At 42.7% G+C, this 19,687-nt stretch overlaps 1 long non-coding RNA gene across 1 annotated transcript in view; it reads right to left on the reverse strand.

Annotated features, from left to right (window-relative positions):
- Positions 1 to 2,237: 2,237 nt before the first annotated feature.
- The window catches only part of LOC138108454 (uncharacterized), a 33,693-nt gene continuing 16,243 nt past the window's right edge, over positions 2,238 to 19,687 (reverse strand). The window contains exons 2-4 of the long non-coding RNA XR_011149971.1: positions 17,344 to 17,526; positions 10,548 to 10,662; positions 2,238 to 7,355 (exon numbers count right to left, since the gene is read on the reverse strand). This is a non-coding gene — a long non-coding RNA (uncharacterized lncRNA). The remainder of the gene's footprint in view (positions 7,356 to 10,547; positions 10,663 to 17,343; positions 17,527 to 19,687) is intronic.

The raw sequence follows: 19,687 nt of genomic DNA on the forward strand, positions 1-19,687 counted from the left end.
TTTGGTTTGTTATTTTTTCTGATGAGGAGTTGAAGATTGTAATTCAAAACTTGTACATAAAATGGTAAATGATTTCATATGATTCAGGAATGAGCAGTGTGGCTTTCTGTTACAGCATTTTACTGTTTTGTCAGGAATCTAATTAATAAAAGCTGAGAGACTTCCACAAACATGTAGTAATGCCCCAACGCTTGCCAGAGCATCCGTGATCTCTCATGGAATCCCACACTGGGTGGAAGATAATCATTGTGCAGTTGTTCCCACTGCCAAAAAAAATTCTTCTGGTATGAGCTCGTCCCTTCCTGTATGCAGAACTAGGGTGTAGGATGAATAGTCTTACTCATAACTGAGTATAAAGATATTTTAAGAATGCCACATCTTCCCTGTGGATGTTCTGCAAAGAGATAAGTGCTTGTCTCATGTTGTTAAATTCAGAAAACTTCCATTCCCTGGAACTTCTCTGTTTTGTTCATAGTGGATGTTACTGTTTGAAAGGTTCCATTGCCATAGCAGAGACAGGGACAACCCCTATAAGTGTCTCGTTGCCTGTGAAGAACACAAAATTGTGCTTCAGATCTGTTCTGAAGTGTTCTGAACAATTTGACCCTTTCAGGTCCCATGCTGCAACTTGCAGGGAAAGTTTAAAAAGAACAAGGGGAAGGAAAAAAGGTGTGGCACACCTAATCCCTCAGAATACAGCTATCCCTGGTGAACTGGTTGATGAGGAGGATTTTAGGAAAGTAAACCCATGTAGATAGATGTATATGCAAATATAAACACAGTGTTATGTACTCACATGTTCTTACCTACCTGAAACGAGGGAGCCAGGTGGGGGTCAGCCTCTGCTCACAGGTAACCAGTGCCAGGACAAGGGGACACAGTCTGAAGATACACCAGGGGAAGTTTGCTTTGGACATTAGGAGGAATTTTTTCACAGAAAGGGTGATTAGACATTGGAATGGGCTGCCCAGGGAGGTGTGGAATCACTGTCCCTGAAGATGCCTAAGTAAAGGCTAAACATGGCGTTTAGTGCCATGGTCTGATTGACGTGGTGTTCAGTCATAGGTTGGACTTAATGATAGCAGAGGTCTTTTCCAACCTCATCAATTCTGTGATTCTGTAGAGAGCTGCATATTTCAAATCAGAATTGATAGATGTCTCTTTCTTTTCCCAAATCAGAGCTTTCTTTAGTTTCTATTTACTTCAGTAATGTCACTAGATGGGTGATATTCTTATGCCTGTGAAGATCAGGTTCTCTAGAGGCAGATAAATACAGGTGTGAGAGTGCATCAGTTATTTTCTGTGCCCCTGTAGCAGTTTCCTGCTTCTTGCAGGGACAGTTGAGATCTCCCGCTGAACTTGGAGAGATTTGCTACAAATGTTTTAACTTTGAACCTAAAACCAAATTTAGACTAAGTAGTTTTAATTTTTAATTATTAATAAAATACTGTCTTAAAATACTTCGAGCACTGCTAATCTTAAGGCTTTAGCCTAAGCAAGCATTAATGATGAAAAGACTTATTCATAGCTGTGTGCTTTAAACTAAGTAGCTAAAAATTTGAGATACCCTAAAGGATACAGCAGGCTTGTGTCTTCATAAATCCACATAGTTTGTCAGTACTCCCCTTCTGACTTGAATAAAAACATCCACACACTTGAGAACCATTTCTTTTTAAAGATCGATGGAGAGGAGCACATCATAAAATCACAGAATCATTAAGGTTGGAAACGACCTGGTGGACGACAGAGCCAGCAATGCCCTTGTGGCCAAGAAGGCACGTGGTGTCCTGGGGTGCATTAGAAAAAGTATTGCAGATTTAGGGAAGTGATTCTTCCTCTGTACTCAGTCCTGGTGAGGCCACATCTGGAGTGCTGTGTCCAGTTCTGGGCTCCTAGTACAAAAGAGACCTGGAGCTCCTGGAGCAGGTCCAGTGGAGGGCAGTGAAGATGATGATGGGACTGTGGGACTGGAGCATCTCTCTTATGAGGAAAGGCTGAGGGAGCTGGGCCTGTTTCAGCTTGGCAAAGAGGTGGCTAAAAATGGATCTCATCACTGTACCAGTATGTGAGGGAGGGTGTCAGAGGTTGTTTCCAGGCTCTTCTTGGTGGTGCCAAGCAATAGGGCAGGAGGCAATGGGCAGAAACTGATGCACAGGAAGTTCCACCTGAACATGAGGAAGAGCTTCCTTACTGTGTAGGTGGACATGCACTGGAATAGATTGCCCAGAGAAATTGTGGAGTCTTCTCCACTGTAGATACTCAAAAGATGTTTGGATACAATCATGAGTAGCATGGTCTAGGAGACCTTTGGAGGTTGGACCAGGTGACCCACTGTTGTACCTTCCAACCTTACCTGTTCTGTGAATCCACTAGCACTGATGTGCAGCCTGGTGGAAATGCAATGGTCTTCTCTTTTCCTGGTCATGCTTTTCCCTCACACTGATACTGAACAGGAAAAACGATAGAGTAACTATATATAGACTGCTCTCCTGTGGTAATTAGGCAAAGGACCAAGTGGTGACTTGCATTCATATAACCTATGGGCTTATTAGCATGTGCAATGGAACAAAATCTTAGTTTATAGCAGAAAATTGACACTTTATGGTGTCTTTTCCAACCCAAACCATTCTATGATGAGGTGGATATGCCTAAGAGCTGTCTGGCTCTATTCCTCTTCTTTGTCAGAGTAGCAGTGTGGACTTCACAACTGTGGCCACCTTTGAGTGATGTGCAAAGCCACATGACTGACCTGGTAGCTCCTGCGGTGTGAAAAGAGGGGTGGCCAAAAAGGTGCTTAAGAAAAGGAGGTGAGCCCTTCATACAGCTTTGCTGCTGTATCTACACAGTAGGTGCTTTAGACTACTCAGACGCCCTTCCAAAAACAGGCAAAGTTACAAAGATTAGGCTAAAGGAGGGAATGAATCATCCTATCATTTGGGGATATCCGTATTTGCAAAGCCACCACTGTGGAAGTATTCCTGTGAGCATTTTTGTTCCCCAAGGTCCCAGGGAGCCTGCCTATGTCTGTCACTGGAGGTGTCCCTGTACAGATGTCTCCAGAAAGTTAAACCTGGTATGTGCAAATCAGATTCTTATTCGAGTTTCTTACATGACCTTCATCATTAGCAAAGTGGTTGGGCACTGCTGGGAATTGTTCATGAGGTAGGAGGTGCAGCTAATTCAGCTCATCCTCTGAGGGCTGCCTGGGGCTGCAGGGCTGCCGGGAAGAAACTGCTTCTGAAAGGAAAGTGCTCGGATGCAACCTCAGAAGAAGAGTCAGTGCCTGGACCTGTTTTGGTCAGTGCAGCTGGGCTTTGCACCAGAGCACAGTGCCACGGCTGAGGTTATAGGGCTGGTGGTGAGAGCAGGGCTGCTGCTTTTCATCAGCAGCCTTTAACCACTGCTCCAAGTGTCCTTGAGTTCTGGCAGACACCAAAACTGCTGTGAAGTGTGAGATTTACAGTGATAATTTTATGCTTATCCAAAATCCTAGTTCCAAAGAGATGGCTGAGGAGGGATTTGGTTTATTTTTTGGGGAGGAAAAAAAAAAAATTGGGGTGAGGGTCATTGAGTGCACTCTATCCCACATCTCAGGATCAGGGAAGTTTGCCTGTAGCCTCGGCACAAGCCCTTCTCTGAGTGTGCTGCCAAAGGAGCCATGTGGTGAAACAAGTGGTGAAGACTTTCATGGTTTCTTCCCTAGGTGCTCTGAGTTCTCAGACCTGAAAGGAAAAAGAGGAAAAAGCCTTAACAACACAGCTGGGGAGTTTAATGTAGCTGGCTTTTGATAATTTTGCGTATTCTGCCATGATCCCCCCAAAAAGTGCTAGAGGTCAAACTGAGTTTTCCATCTCAGCTGCTTTAATTACGTGGGTTTAGGACTATGTAACCTGCAGCTCCTGGGCAAACCTCAGCCTTCACCTGGCCTTCACAGCTGAATTTCCCCTCCATAAAGCAGAACTTTGTATCCAAATATTCCTGGAGCAGGACCTCAGGTAAAGAACTTGGTATCTTTTTAATAAAATCCTATTGTGTTAAATCACAAAAGGTGCAAAAAGTGATGAACATTAAGAATCTAACTTGGTTTTAATTGTCTGAAAACTCAGGTTTTGGTGATTTTTTTCCTTCCGGTGCCCAGTCTCAGAGCGAGAAAATATGCAAATATAACCAGTTGCACACAGCTTTTCTGTACTCTATCCAGCTCCTACAAGTTTAGTCTCTGTCAGTGAAGTTCAGTGGGGGGTGTGGAGCACAAGTCTTACGAGGAGCAGCTGATGGAACTGGGGTTGTTTAGCCTGGAGAAAAGGAGGCTCATGGGGAACCTTGTAGCTCTCTACAACTTGCTGAAAAGGAGGGTGTAGCCAGGTGGGGTTCAGCCTCTTCTCCCAAGTAATAAGAGGAAACTCCCTCAAGTTTTGACAGGAGAGGCTTAGATTGGAAATTTCTTCACCAAAAGGGTTGTCAAGCATTAGAACAGGCTGCTCAGAGAAGTGGCTGAGTCCCCATCCCTGGAGGTATTTAAAAGCATGTGGTACTTAGGGACATGGCTTAATGTTGGACTTGGCGGTGCTGGATTAATGATTGGTCTTGATCTTTGACATCTTTTCCAATTTAAATGATTCTATGATTCTGCGATTCTATGTACAGAGTTTAGATAGTTGCTAAAGAAAGTAATAAATATAATTTTAGAGAAGATGGTTCTGGGGAAGTTTAGCCCTTACTTGATTTATTTGGGGGCAGATTTCATAACAAGTGAGCCATTTTCAGAAGATCTTTATCAGGAAGAACACCAAATTGATGGCAGTAACAGCACATGCAAGAGTAAGAAAAGGGTATGTTCTTCCCCATTTCACAGGAAAGTCTCATCAATATCACAGCAGCAGCTGCAATGACAAAGTTTCTTATGAATGTTATATAGTGATCAGTAACTTGCTGCTTAATGTTTCTTCATTTCTGTTGGCTTCTTGCACCACAAGACAGCATTTCTCATAATTTCTTGTTCCCTCCCCACCAAAGAAAACATAATAGAATAAATTGAACCTGTTAATTAATTAATACTAGTAAATACTAATTAAACTAATAAATTAAATCTATTAATTAATATTTAAGAAATCTGACTTTTGAAACACTTGGTAAAACAAAAGAACTGTCCGTACTAGCAGTGCAATACCTTATTATCCGTAGCAGCCCTTTGTTAGCCAGTGCTGCTGTGTCCCAAGAGCCCTATTTGCTTGCAGGATGGATGAGCTGAATGGTTTTAAGTGTGCTTAAAAGAAGTTTAAAAGTGCTGACTTATTATGTTCTGGTTCAGTGTCCCTCCTGCTGTGTAATGGACAACTGTGCAGTAGCTCTAAAATACGCCTTAAATACAGAAGCATTCAGGCGAGGCATTTATTCATCTGTATTCAAGCCACCACAGCAGCACACTACATTTTGAAGTTTTTGCAAGATCATCACAACAGATTTCTCAAATCTCAATGCTATTGACTCCATCGTCTGCTCTGTGGTCCAGCCTGAGCACGTCAAGAGAAGAAAAGTGGCCGCCTCCTTGAGCTAGTCAAAAATTGAATGCAACATCAGTGTTACTGTAGTCAGTTGCATAAAATATTGCTGTACAGTACAGCAATGAATTGCAGGCGATGCTGTTCCCTTATTAACTTGGCATAAATTCAAATCCCTTAAGAATTAGATGATGAACACTAAGTACTTTGAGCCCTCCTGAACATTTGTGATTTAGTGGCTGGTATTTACTTGGACTGATATTCCCCATGGTATCAGCTGAGATCTGATCGTTGTTCTGTGAGTGATGATAACACACTAATGCTGGCTCCCCTTTCTTTCAGGCACAGCAGAGGTCAAAAATTTTCAACACGACTGTTAAGTAAGCTGTGACTCTGGGGATCTTTCTAGCTTTGGTCTGAAGAGATGTGGGAAAGAAAACTACAGTTTCTCTTTATTTACAAGAGCTGAGGGGGATTCTCGGGTTTGGAAAGCCTAGCTCAGTGTATCAGGGCAGCAGTGAATGAAAGATGTTCCTGCTGCTGTGAGCTTAAAGATACACAGCCTCCTTCATAACAAGGATCAGATTGTAGAGGGATGGTGCTGTCTCTACTCAGTTTGTGGCTATTCTTCCCGTACCAACCATTTTCCCAAAGCTCAGCCTTGGAGCAGGTAGCTGGAGGGCTGGTAGAAGTATTCACAAAGACACTTCCTCCCACTTGCTTCACAGGCAAGGGAGACACGTATTCCTCCACAGTAAATCAAGCTGTGAGCCTAATTCAGGGTCCTGAAATGGACAGTGCAGAACACAGGTCTCTCTGCCTTACAGGTGAGGCTACACAGGTGGATACAGGAGAGGTTACTTTCAGATGCCTTTAGCGTTTGTGAATACCACAAGGACTCCCCAGTCATCAGCATCTTCCAGTGTGGAAAATCAGAGATGATACCTACACTCATTTTGACCCATCTGTTTTGTTTCTGCTGCTGAACATTATTTTGGACTCTAAAATCTTTTAATAACCAAGTATATAATTGACCAGCACTTCTCATAGTATGAGTGCATAGCATAACTTGCCCTGTTATTTGGACCAAGGCTAATGTTTAATGTATAATAGCCACTTTTATTTAATTACCCCTAGAATTAGTATTATCAAGGGCAGCACAGGCCATGCGTAACCTTTGTGTGTCTGCAGACAGGCTGCAGGAGGACCTGTGACACACAGAGGACTCTCAGAGCCACCACAACTCTTTGCCTCAGAGAGCAGCAGGGTTGTTAACTCGTGGCAGTGATTTTGCAAGGTTTATGCCTACAATCCAGGCTAACGTCTCTAATTCACTCTGTGATTGCCACCCAGCAGACAAATTATTGGCGTGAGTCATTGTCAACTCCTACTAAATAAACCAGTGAACTAGAGATGAAAGGCTCTGTGTCCAAGTTGTTTTCATTAATTGCACTGTGGGGCAAGGGTAGATTTAATTTCAAGGATGGGAATATTAACCTCAATTCCTTTTCCTTAATTGAGTGTGGAGAAACAAGAGGCGTAAGCAAGGGAAGCAGAGAACAAGGACATGGGTCATTAGCACTGTCATCTGGTCTCACAGGCAGCAGTGCCTTGTAAAAAATGTCATTGCAGCAACCAGGAGGCAAAAGCTTGTTTGGCAATGCACAGAGCATAAGTAATAAGGAAATTTACATTGGTGATTGAATTTTTGTCATTTAGATGTACAAGTCTCAGCACAGGCTTATAACAATAAACAGGTACCTAGATCCCATCTTGCAATTATTCATAGGGTAAAAACACCAGCAAAGTCCCGCAGAACCATCTCCATGGGTGATGCTGGCTCCATGCGAAGCCCTTAAGGGGAAAAGAAGTGGTCATTAGGCCTACTTTTATTACAGATATGTAACATTTGCAGAGCATTTCTCACCTGAAGACTTCAAATCACTTTCCAAAAAACCATGATTACAGGAAAATAAAGGCCCAAGGGAACACAGCTGACCTTCCAGAAGGGAATAAGTATTTGGGAATAAGATTCATGTTTCCTGTTGTCATTCCAATAATGTATGTGGTGGGCTCCAGTGATTCTGTCACTGAATAATTATCAGTTAAGCAGCACAGTTCAGGAGAGGTTCCTGGATCTAGCTTGGCTAGATCCAGGAAAAATTCTTTTAGTTAGCAAGAATTGGGTGTTTTTTTAATTAATCACCTATTTGAGTTGATTAAGCTGATGCAAATGGAAATAAACCAATTACATACCAGGTCAGCTGTTGTTGTGAAAGTGGGATAGCAGTGAATGAACGGGTACATCTTTTGGATATGCATAGCAGGGCAATGAATTTACATCTCAGTATGAGATAAGGTGTCTCCTACATATAGAAGAAGGCTTTAATAAAAGACCATGAATTTTGGGCTTGCTACAAACTAGCTGACTGTGCCTAATCTTGTTCAGGATCATAACTGTTAATGAAATAAAAAACCTAAGAGACAACTTTCTGGTAATGCCTCAATGAACTTTATAGTTCAAGGACAGATTAAAATATTCTAAACCAAACGTATTGTTACTTGTTAAAAATCCTGCAAAACAATTTTAAAATTAAGGTATCATTTTTTGTTGATAGAAGAGGTTAACAGAGATCTATTTATGTTATACAGTTCATGATTGGTTGGTACAAGTGACTGTACTTAATTACATTTAAATGCTGTGCAGTTAGGAAAGAATGTGCCTAAAGCTCTATCTCCACATGCAGTGCTCATAAGAAGAAAGAATTTCTCACCAAGCTCAAATTCTTTCTTCTCTGCTATTTAGAATACATGAAATATAACATCATCTTTCTTTTACAAATCTAGCAGTGATTGCAAAGCTGTAAATAAAAATGCAATTCTTTCTTGTGATGCCCATGAGTGAACAAACCAAAATTCAATAAGTAAATGTCTCAGTTACATCTGCAGAAAACCTTTAGGGCTCTACAGAACAGTAAATTGTGGGAGTCTCTTGACTTCGCTCAGTTACACTGGGCTTCCTGGAGGCCAATCATTTTGACAGAACTGTGGCCTACTTGGCTTGAGAAACCAGGCCAAACTCCCTTACTTGGAAAAAAGTAAAAATGAAATATTAATGCCAGAGTTTCTTGCAATCATCCAAAGCACACAGTGAATTCAGGAAGGTAGAGCCGGAACCCAGCACACTACGGAATGTTCTGTGTTTACACTCAGTGTATCATTGCTGTTCAGTGAAGAGCTGATTTATCATCTCTTGCCGGGAGAGTTGGCCTCTCCTGGAGGACATCTCTGTGTCCTGCAGAAATTTCTGTGAGTGCTCAGCTTGGGGTTCTGTTATCCATCCTTGGGACTCCTGGCCAGGGAGCCAGCCAAGGCTGATGCCTGTCCAGTGGAGCATGCCCACCACTTGTGCCACCTATACCCTAATCTGAGATTGAAAGGATCAGCCAATTTTTTGATCAATGTCTTCTTCATGCCCAGCTCTGCTTTCTTTTTCCCATATTCTTCATGTTCTATTTCCTCATATTCTTCGCTGAAGCTTAGCTGAGGACAGAGGCCTTCCGTCATCCTCTACCTGTAATCTCTGTAAGACTGGATATGGGCACACATGAGTTTTAAACTACCTAATCATTGACCTTATTTGCCAATAGATAGAAATAAATATATGATAGACACACATTAGCCTCTCAATTCAGGCAAAGTGAAAAAGAAAAATGTGCTATTCCTTTTTAATTGAGCACACTAGTAGACAAAAGCAGTACTTTTTCACTATGCAAGTGATCATAAGTGCAAGTAGTTTTTCTGCAAAATTTCTCAGTGTCAGCTTTGCAGTAGCCAAGACGCAGCATTTATGCTGGATCTGCAAGAAACTGCAATAAATTTGAAAAAATTAATTAAACAATACTGAGACTGCCAGCAGGGGCTAAATTACATCATGCTATAACCTGGATTTCCTGGAGATGAGAGACTTCTCCTGAAGGAGGGGTGAGCAGCAGGAGAAAACCCTTTTTCTGAGCTATACTGCTCACAGAGCCCTTCAAACCATGGCATTCTGCTCTGTAACTGTGATGAGACCCTGAGTAATGACCTGTGGATGGAGAAATTATGCCAAATAGCCCTCATAATCTCTTTTGTGCAAGGCAGTTTTCCCCTTGCATTAACATGCCAGAGCACTGAGGACTTCATACTTACTAAGACTTTTTGTCTTGCCATTTCCCACAGAGCAGTGAATTTTGTACTACTGAAAGCTGTGATTATGCAAAAATATGGCCCTTTCCCCCCCCCCCCCCTTGCCCCTGGAGGAATGTCACTGCTCTGCAAAGAGAACCCGGCAGGCTTGGTAACTTAAAAATTTGATTGCCAATGAGCAAGTCTTCAGTTGTGTGCACATTTCATTTCAATGCGGTGGGCTGGGAACATTCTCAAGCTAATTAAAATACACTAAGTAGTCAGCTGGTGGTGCTGAAAGCTGCTTTACTGCTTGGAAATGGGAATTGCAGTGGTTTCCTCCTTATGGTCTGGAATTGTTGGGAAGGAGCGTCACATGGAGCCTATTCAATGCACAAAACCTCTCTAATGGGTGCAAAATGGTTTGGGGGTTTTTTGTGTCTGAAATCAGACATTGCTAATAATGTAAGAGCAAGGAAAATGTGCTCTTGGGGAGAGGCTGGACTTTGCAGCTACTATGAAGACCCTACTTAAAATCTAGTCTGACCTTGATTGCAACTGGACAGGCTTGAACTCAAAAAAAGTTGGATTATAGCCATTAAGAAGCAGTAATCTCGGAGGTATCTGAAATTAACCTGTATTTATCTTAATAAATACCTTGTGTGTTTCTTTTGGTTTAGAATTTTCCACATTTAAAAAACCCAAACCACAGCAGAGTACCAAAGTCACAAAGATGAATCACTAGAGTAGCCTTTGAAATGACCAGTGGATGCTTGCAGTATTTGCAGCAGCTGGCAAAGAGCAAAAGAACAAGTGCAGGGCTCTCCTGCTCCATCATAAGCCCTGGTGTAAGCCTCCATATCCATAGTGGCTGCTTACCTTTAACCCTGGAAAGTTCAAAAAGCACTTGCTGAAGTCCAGCTTCTGTTTCAGCAGTGGGCAGGGCTCTTTAGAAGGCAGAAGTGGGGCTTTTGCACCATTCTCATCCTGTTACCTGGCATAAAAGATGCAGATGAATCCCTTGGAGGTGAACCATCTCTGCATTTAACTACATGCTCCCTCTGACTATCTTTTTGCAGCACTGCAACCTCTTTAAACTTACCAGAGATTTACCAGAGCATGATAGAGAGAAAAATGAGGTGTGTTTTTGCATTTCCTTCTGCTAGATGAGCACAAAATCTTACAGTCACCTATGGAAACTGGAAGGGCGGAAAAGTGAATTTTCCTTTTCTCATTGCAATTTAAAGAAAGTATATGGAAACTATTTTGGTGGATCTGCAATCTGTATCTTATTTAAAATTAAAATTGTCCATTGAATAAATTTCCATTTACTCTAGCAGAGCTCTGGTGATTTACATCAGTTAAGAATCAGCTCATCATTTCCTTTAAAGCTACTTATATCATTCTGTGGTTATGAGCACTCTACAGAGAATTTAGGCTGCATTTTTAAAAAGTAGAAACCCTCAGCAAGCTTCCTCTTGCAAATACAAGTTTGAAGTGATATTTCACCATGAAAACATGGTTAATTTTCCTCTTCCAGAGATTTTAGTGACGTTTAGATCTATTTTTAGATACAGTGATCTGTTTAATAACATGAAAATGTTTCATCCTGTTGGTCTCTGTGTCAATGTTTTTTCTTTATATTATGTTTTAGAAAAAAGTATTATGACAAACCATTCTATTTAAACTCAGCATGTTAAACAAGGCTTTCCTGAAGTTCTGATGTAATATCAATTATTTAATAAGCTTGGAGCTTACAACTTAGCTAAAGGTTACCATCTATAATAGATACATCTGCTTGTGTTTTCCTCAAAGGCATGCATTTTGACCTTTTTTCTATACAAAAGACTAAACTGTTTCTGTGTCTGTACAAACCATGATGACACCGTGGTTTTCCCTCTAGAGTCTGCACTGCTTGTTTTACATGATCTTGAATTAAAAAAAAAAAAAATTGCAGCAAGTTTATGCCAGAAAATAAATGCAAACACTGCTGTATTCTCTTGAACATCATTGAACTATGATGTAAAGCTTTATATTAAAACCAATTTTGCACACTGTCAGACTGCACCACTCTACATTCTTCAACACAATGTTCCTGTCAGAGCAATTAAACTTTTCTAGCAAATGAGACCACTTCTAATGAGACAACACTTTCTCAAAGAACCAGATGACGTGGGGGTCTGGCCTCCATGCTCAACAGAGTGTTTGGCACCCTGAAACCTACATTTCACTGAAGCCGTTGGGACTTGCATTCCTAAAAGATCAAGTTGCTTTTGAAGATGAGTGCTGTTGGCCAAACCATATTTATCTGGAATAACAGTCCCATTAAAAAAGTCAGGTCTTTTGGCAAATGTATCAGCAAGCCAGGGCCACATTATTATTACTTCTTCTGTGATCATTGGTGCCCCTGGACTTGGGATGACACAGACCACAGAAATTTGACACCTAACTTTCCAGATACAAGAGTGGGCATTGCTGAAAAGTGGTCCAGTGATCCCACAGCCAGGCACTGGGGAATGGGCCCCAATCGCCATCAGTGGCCAGAGGGATCAATCATCCAAATGCATACATTTATTCTTTTTAAATGGGACAAAGGCTCTTAAATCATTGGATGTATGTAAAATTTTTTTGCCTGGTCCTACCAGAATTACAATTTCAAAGACATATAGAGGAGTTTTGTGTTTGTAATGATAACCCAGAGCTGCTTAATTAATTTAGTATTTGGGGATATTTTTTATTCACAATCCACCCCTTTTTCATAACATGAAAAGGAACTTCCCCACTGGGAAGAAAATTTCCTAAATTGGTGCTCAGTGCTGTGCTATTTTGGAGTTAGATTTTGCATGTGGTCAGCTGAGATGTTTCTCTGGTTCACTCCGAAAGGAAGATATAGCCAAGGCTTTGTGGAAGAACTCTCTTTGTTCCTTCCATGAACCTACACTGAAGTACATAGGAAACATTAGTCAATCTATTATTTTTTTAGAAAGATTGTTTAAACCATAATGCCTGGAAGCACTTTAACTCTAGACTACTGGAAAATGTTTTCTAGAACCTCTTACTCACTAAGAATCATTTAATTCTTCGAAATCTAGTCCATTTTCAAGTAATTTTCTACAACAAATGGGACCAGCTCAATCTGTTCTTCACATTTTAGTAATTTAAAAGGACATAACTGAATTTTATTTTAATGGTAATTGCAAACTCATGCAGAAAATGTAAATGCACACTTCCCGATTAGCTTGCAGCATAAACCACGGCTTCTATTAATGTATTCCAATTTGTAATTCTTTGCACAGTATGAGATTTGAAAGCTGTGATTAAAATTAATTAGGTTAAGTAAAGTTTATCCCCCCTGAGCACTGCTATTTGAAGAAAGAAATAGTAAAACACTAGCTGCATCTGGCACCACAGGAGGCTAAAGCATCACGAGGCGTAGCAGCATTGCTTTTTCAGAAGAGTTGCTTATGCTGCTTTTCTTGGCGAACCTTAAGCACAGTGTTTCCTCCTCTAAAAGCCAATTTGGAGCTGTTGAGTTACACTTTGCCTCTTTAAATGCTCTGGAGCTACAACATCTGTATGAGCATCTGACAAACCAATTTTTTTAATACAGTGGTTTATGCTAATTTGCAAGTGTCATCATCCCTACCTAGCTAGGCATTAGAGTGCCACCCCATTGCCATGGGAAACAAGCCTCACAAATTCAAGGTGCAGTAGAAATGTTGTCCTGAAGGAGGTCCCAAAGTTTCTGCTTGCTGGTGTATTTGGTTGTTCTTGGAGGTGTTTTTGCCAAATCTCTTTTAATGTATTTTCTTCCAGAGAAAAAGTATTTGGGTCAAAAGGACCATAAGTGTTGGGAACATTGAGCTTTCTGCGATGGGAAGACCTTTTTGAAAGAAAACAGTCATACCTGATCCCCCCATCCTGGTCCAGAGACAAGGACACTGGTTGGAAACACTGTGTAACTTGTCTGTGTGCACCATTTTATACTCTGATTTTTCTCACTCTCGAAGTGGCAGCCAATACCTCAAAATCTGGTCTTTTGCCACTCTCTATTCCTTCAGAGCAACTCATTAACTAATTGAGCAATTCTTCATCAGGTGAAGCCTTTTGCAATCAGCATCTGTCACAGCCAAAATCCTATCTTAGTTACTGGGTATTGAATATGCTTGACCTAATAACCAGGTCTGTGCCAGAAGCAGGAAGGTATTTTTGGAGACTGATGCCATTGGTGACTCAAGACGAAGCCTTCATGCCTCTCTGATGAAGACAGGCTGTTCCCATCAGGGGAAGGTAAAAGCACTGTGCCAGATGACAACTCCTGAAAATGTTTTGCCCTGCCAGTCAGTGCTCCCTTTGCCTTCTCTTACAGATGGATCTCATTAGAAGCTGTACCAGTGGAGCACTTCCAGCTCCTATGAGCCATGCTCCCATGCCTGAAGTCCCTTTGTGTTTGTGTGTTTACCAGGATGCAGCTCAGAAATTCAGTCAGATGGGAGAGTGAGGAATGATAGAAGATGCATCCCTGCAGAGGGAGAAGCACAATGGGCTTAGCCCACAGCACCCACCATGCGCCCCAGCAGAGAGCAGAGGGGCACATTGGCACAGGAGTGTCTCCCAAGTTAAGCCAGTTCAAAACTGGATAAAAATTTTAGAGGAATTAGAACATTGAAATCTAAAGCCCACTCCAGGTCAGCAGTGAAGTCTGAGAGGAAGCTTTCACATAACTATCTCTGATTCTGCTATGGCATCTGATTAGGAAAGAAATGGAAATTAATTTTGTTGTTGTTACTGTTGTTCTAGTCCAATATTAAAAAGGATGGCAATAACAAAAGTTGTGGTGTCTTTCTCACCCAAACAACTTCACTCTCTCACATATTTCATTGCCTGAAGTCAGGCACTGTGCAGAAAACTCAGTCCTGGTGAAAGCCTAAGGCCAAGCTACCACACATGATGGAAAAGCCACCCCAAGCTGGCACCCAAGGAAAAATTGCTTGTTTCTGTTACTTTGATGTGACAGTTGAAAAAGAAGAAATGGGAAATCCCGTTAAAATCAAAATGCATTACACTGCCTTCCTGAAAGCAATTTCTGAGCAAGAATTTCTTACTCTTTATGGTCTTTCTGGGTCAGAAAGAAAGACCAGAGAATATACAGATGTGTAACCCTTTAGCTATGCAGCTGCCTGAGATGGTGAAAGCACTGGGGTGGTAAACAAAAGGGACTGGAAAAAAGACAACTTTGCAATACTGTGTAAAGCCACAGGCTCCACAAGGCCATTCATGGTTTCCCAGGCTCACAAGGAAGCTCTGCAATCCCCAGGTCTATCATTCTTTCAACTCAGGCCAGGGAGTTACGCCCAGTAATTTTTGGTGCAGGCCTGTAATTTACCTGAGCTACTGCTCTGTGCTTTAGCCAAAATGGCAGGGGGAATGGAGGGAGTATTGTCAGCCTTGGCACAACAGTAATTCTGTACTGAGGAGACGTCAGGAGGCTGTGGGGCCCATCAGATGCGGTGCCTCTGGGGTGGGTGCGATGGTGAGGCAGCTCAGGAGGACTGTAGCTGGCCAAGGTCTGCCAGTCCCCTTTGAAGGATCTCCATCCTACTCACCAGTGAGAGTCTTGTTGCACCCTCCTTTCCTTGGGGCTGCTGTCACAGGAACAGAGCAGGTCTGAGTCTGGCATTCAGTCGACAGCAAGGAAGAGACAATACATAAACCAGAAGCCACTTGACTTGCTAGGGACAAAGTTCTACTTTCATTTTTCAATCCTGCTCCTTCTAGCTGTCCCTTTATCCTTCTTTATCTCCCTGCTTGGCAAAGCACTGACTCTTCCCACCCTTCTGCTCCTCACCCCCGCTCCAGCCAACACAGGATGACCAGCTTGGGTTTGCTGGTTTATTGGAGGAATCTGAGAGCAGGGGGAGGAAAAGACATGGTCATTACAGAAAAAGGAAATAAATAGGACATGATGGCTAGCAGTACTGGAAGCACGTAGGTAAGTGAGCCTGGGAGCTATGCATGATGGTGGATAACAATGAGAAAAGGAGAAGCATTGCATTTACATGGGACTTCAGCAGCTGTGAAAGACCCATAGAAGTGCAAAAAGTGAAAGCTAGCATGGTAAGAGGGGTGTCTGCTCCCTAGCATTAATTTACCCTTTCCTTTTAGGGAGCATGAGAACGGCCAGTCTGAGCTATTACAAAGATCTCCCAACCCTTCCAGCCTGTCTTTGATGGATGCTTAGAGAAACAGGGCATAGCTGATGAGATCTTTCCGCTGGCAAAATGTCCTGAGCCTGTGTGAGCAGCCTGTGCTTCCCTTGAGCTGGAGGTTGCAACATAAATCACCGCGTTCCACGAACCTTCATAGCTGCTGAAGTACACAATGAAACCGACTGCAAAGCATCTTGAAAACCGAGATCTTCCCATACGACACTTACTCTAGAGGGCTCCCTTTTGCCATGTACTTAAAGGAAGAAGGCGTGACGTCAAGAAATAGGCAGAAAAGGCTTGCGAGAACAATTTTCCCATTCCTCCACAGTGCAGTATTGTTTCAACAATTACATGCTTCCTGTGAGGAGGATCCCTTCATGCACTCCCAGTGCAGAGCTGGCTTTACAAAGCTAGTTCACGAGTTGCTGAGATGACCACTAACCTGCTGCCTTATCCAGCGCCCATACATGGGCTTCTTCTGTGAGCACTTTAAAATTTTGAGGAATTGTTTGTTTGTTGGGGTTTTTTGCTTAATGCCAGAATGGTGTATTCTGGGGAAAAGCCCATCCTCCAGATAAGAGATCTGAAGAAAGGACGTGACCAGCTGCCATACGGTAGCAGCGTAAACTCTCGCTGACCTGCATGATGTCATGATCCCGAAGTGCTGGATTAGAGAGGTTACTCTGCATGTGGGACTTTGCATAAGGAGAGGTTAATATGTTTCTGCTGGCCTGGCAAAAATTCATAACAAATCTGCAATTCTGCTTCAAAGATCACCATAAACAATTCAGTGCTCTCGTTAGTGTCTACACCCTGCAAATGTTTAAACCACAAGAAACCACAAACCGCAAGAAACCTGCGAGCTGAATAAACAGCTGCTGCTCCAGACTCCAAATCAAATTTACAATATTCTGCTAATAGACATGCATTTGCATTGCAAAAGCAGATTTCATATTGCCAATATCTATGTCACAATTAAAGTATAGCTGAGCTTTTAGGTGTTTAAATGAATTCATGATAATATACTCAAGAAAATTATGGCTTCCATTAAAATAGAGGAAGCTTTAAAATGTCAAAAGATAAAGTGGCACAGGATGTGGATGTATTAACATCTCAGGTAAATGGGACTCATTAGGTACAATATTTCATGCTTTACAATATAAGGTATGCACATAAGAAAAAACTCCCTTGGGCTTTTGCAGCACATGAGCTCTCTAAGTCTTCCCCAGTGTTGTTGCCTGAATTGTTTTAACACAGCAGTTCTGTGTGTAATACTATCTGTCCTCACACTGAAGAAAACATCCCCCTTAGTGCTCTTGTCCTTGGATTTGCTTTTGTAGCTGCATACAGAGCAAGCAAAGAGGAGCAGCCATCCTGGGCACATCCACACCCTGAGACTAGCCAGAGGGGCATGCTTGAAGAGCCATGTCAGAAGCAGAGTAGGTATGAGGTGATCCTCCTCTTACCTCACAGTTACCTGGGACCTGGGAATCTCTGAAGAAAGAATGAAGAGTCTGAAGCTCCTTGGTGGGTCTTTCTGGCATTTCTCTCAGTACTTCCCCAAATGTGAGACACCTTTTCAATAGGCACGTCAGGGAAGGGCTGGTCTCATGGAAGGTGCACAGCCTTGCCAGTACAGCCCTTGTTTGCTGAGAGGAAAGAAGCAGAGAGCTATTCAGTGAGGAATTGTTTCATCTTCTGGCTGATGAGTAAGTCATTCATCATAACAGCTTTGATCAGGCTGATTACATCTACCTTAGTAAATAAAAAGTGCCTGAGACTACTTTCAGAGTCCAACACCCACCCTCTCACAGCACCCAGGTAACCCTGTCCAGCTGTTGCAGTCTGCTAGAAGTACTCCTGGAGTATGCCTCAGCCCTGAGGAGAGAGTTCTGGTGTGTCAAGACCTTGCTAATTAACCATACAGACCATGACATACCCCTGCTCAGGCCCTGTTCCTCGGCCACTGAAGCTTTGTAGCAGAGGTGTTGTGTCTGACCTTGACAGGAGGAGAGGCTGTAATCCCCACAGCACCTGTGTTAGTCAAAACTGTGCTTGTGTAAAGAGAAGAGTGGGTCAAACAGGAGAGATGGTAGGTCACAGCAGAGCTCACTGGTTTTCTTAGCAAAACCTGCTGAGCTCTGCAGAAAGGGACAGCAGGAAGTGCCATAGGGGAAGAGAGAAGCTTGGGCCAAAGCAGGAGCTGAAATTCCTGGTCTAGGTCTCAGTGAAGGTTGGAGAGACCAGCTAGTGCAAAGACAGATGAAACAGAAGAGGAACATGCACCAGGAAAACTGGGAAAACTCAGCAGCACGCTAATATTTCTGATGTCCACACAACTGGAAAGAGAAAAACACAGCTGGGGAGCAGGTTGAGAGGGGAATAAAGAAACGCCAGGAGCACTGTGATCAGTTAGGAGCTGGCAGTCTGGAGGTCTGAGGAGAGATGGGATGACAGGAGCAGGGTAGTTGGAAGGCTGCCCTGGAAGCAAGGCCAGCAGACAGCCAAGAGGAGAGGCAGGAGTGTGTCCCCTCCATGTCAGGTGGCTGCAGATGGAGGACAGGAGCAGGAGACAGGCAGCTAGGCCACAGACATGGGGTCACACTGACCTCCCTCTTTCTTCTTGCTGTCTTGTGGGAAGATTTCTTCTACAAGTTTAGTCTCTTGAGAGCATTTACTGAGTGATTTTATCAGCAGCCTGGCTGTTAGTGTCCTGCTTAGGGTGTCCACTAGCAGGAGAAGGCACAGCCCATCTCTCACCAAACGCGCTGACACTGTCCCACTGGATGGAGTGTCCCCTGGGAGGATGAGGAGGAGCACAGCCAGAAGCCAGCTCACATATCCTTTAGTAAATCTGTCCATGTGGATTTCCCTTTCCTTACACATTAAAAGTTCACATGAAACAGGAACTTGGATCTGAGCTGCCTCCAGCTTTCATCGATTTGAACCACCCTAAACTTTTGCCTTTTTAAAGTTGTCCTCTGCAATTCTGAAATAAAGTGAAGGTCTGAGTCCAGAGCTTCACCTACTTTTTAAAGATTCTCTAACGCAACATTCACCCTGAAGTCTGGGACTCCCCTGACTTCAGTGTTGATCTTTGCATTGGTCCATCACACAATACCCTAATAAAAAGTGTCGGCACAAGAAAAACGCTGTAAAGTCAATCTTGGACACAAAGGTTGGTGCTGCAAACGGCCCTACCCTCCCAGCCGTCTTGGGGAGAACTCCATAAGCACAACAGCCGCTAGGTGCCACTATAAGCATGGCTTTATATTTAGAAATAAGATTTTTAAAAAAAAAAAAAAAAAAAAAAAAAAAACAACAAAGTGAACGGTCAAGGTTTGCTAATTGGAAAACAGTGCTTTCAGTTGTAGTGCATTTCCTTTGTACAGGACAGCTTTGCTTTAGAATTGCCATTTCCTGGGCAAACTTTCTGTTACCTCTCTCCATCATGATCACCATCCTCACATACTACATACCAAAATGTACTTGTGTGTAAATGTGAGTACACCTCTGTGTTTTGCCCTTCCTGGGCCATCCTTCTCAGGAACGGCTAAAGTAGAAATTACCTTTGGCATTCTTTCACGCATCTTTCAAAAGCACTCTTCTGGCTTCTGTCAGGGAGATATTCCCGTGTCACCTCAGGCAGAGAAGTGCATTGCAATATCAGCAATGTGCTTTGCTGCGCAGCATCATCAGCCCCATGCTCCTGTGCACACTGACCCCATTTCCTACAGGACAGGAAGGACCACGGCTTAATCAGCTTTCACCCTTATGGCCCAAAGAGCTCTGCCCATTGCAAAATTGGGA

The sequence above is a fragment of the Aphelocoma coerulescens genome, chromosome 3 (genome assembly GCF_041296385.1).
Source record: "Aphelocoma coerulescens isolate FSJ_1873_10779 chromosome 3, UR_Acoe_1.0, whole genome shotgun sequence".
Classification (NCBI taxonomy): Eukaryota; Metazoa; Chordata; class Aves; order Passeriformes; family Corvidae; genus Aphelocoma; species Aphelocoma coerulescens.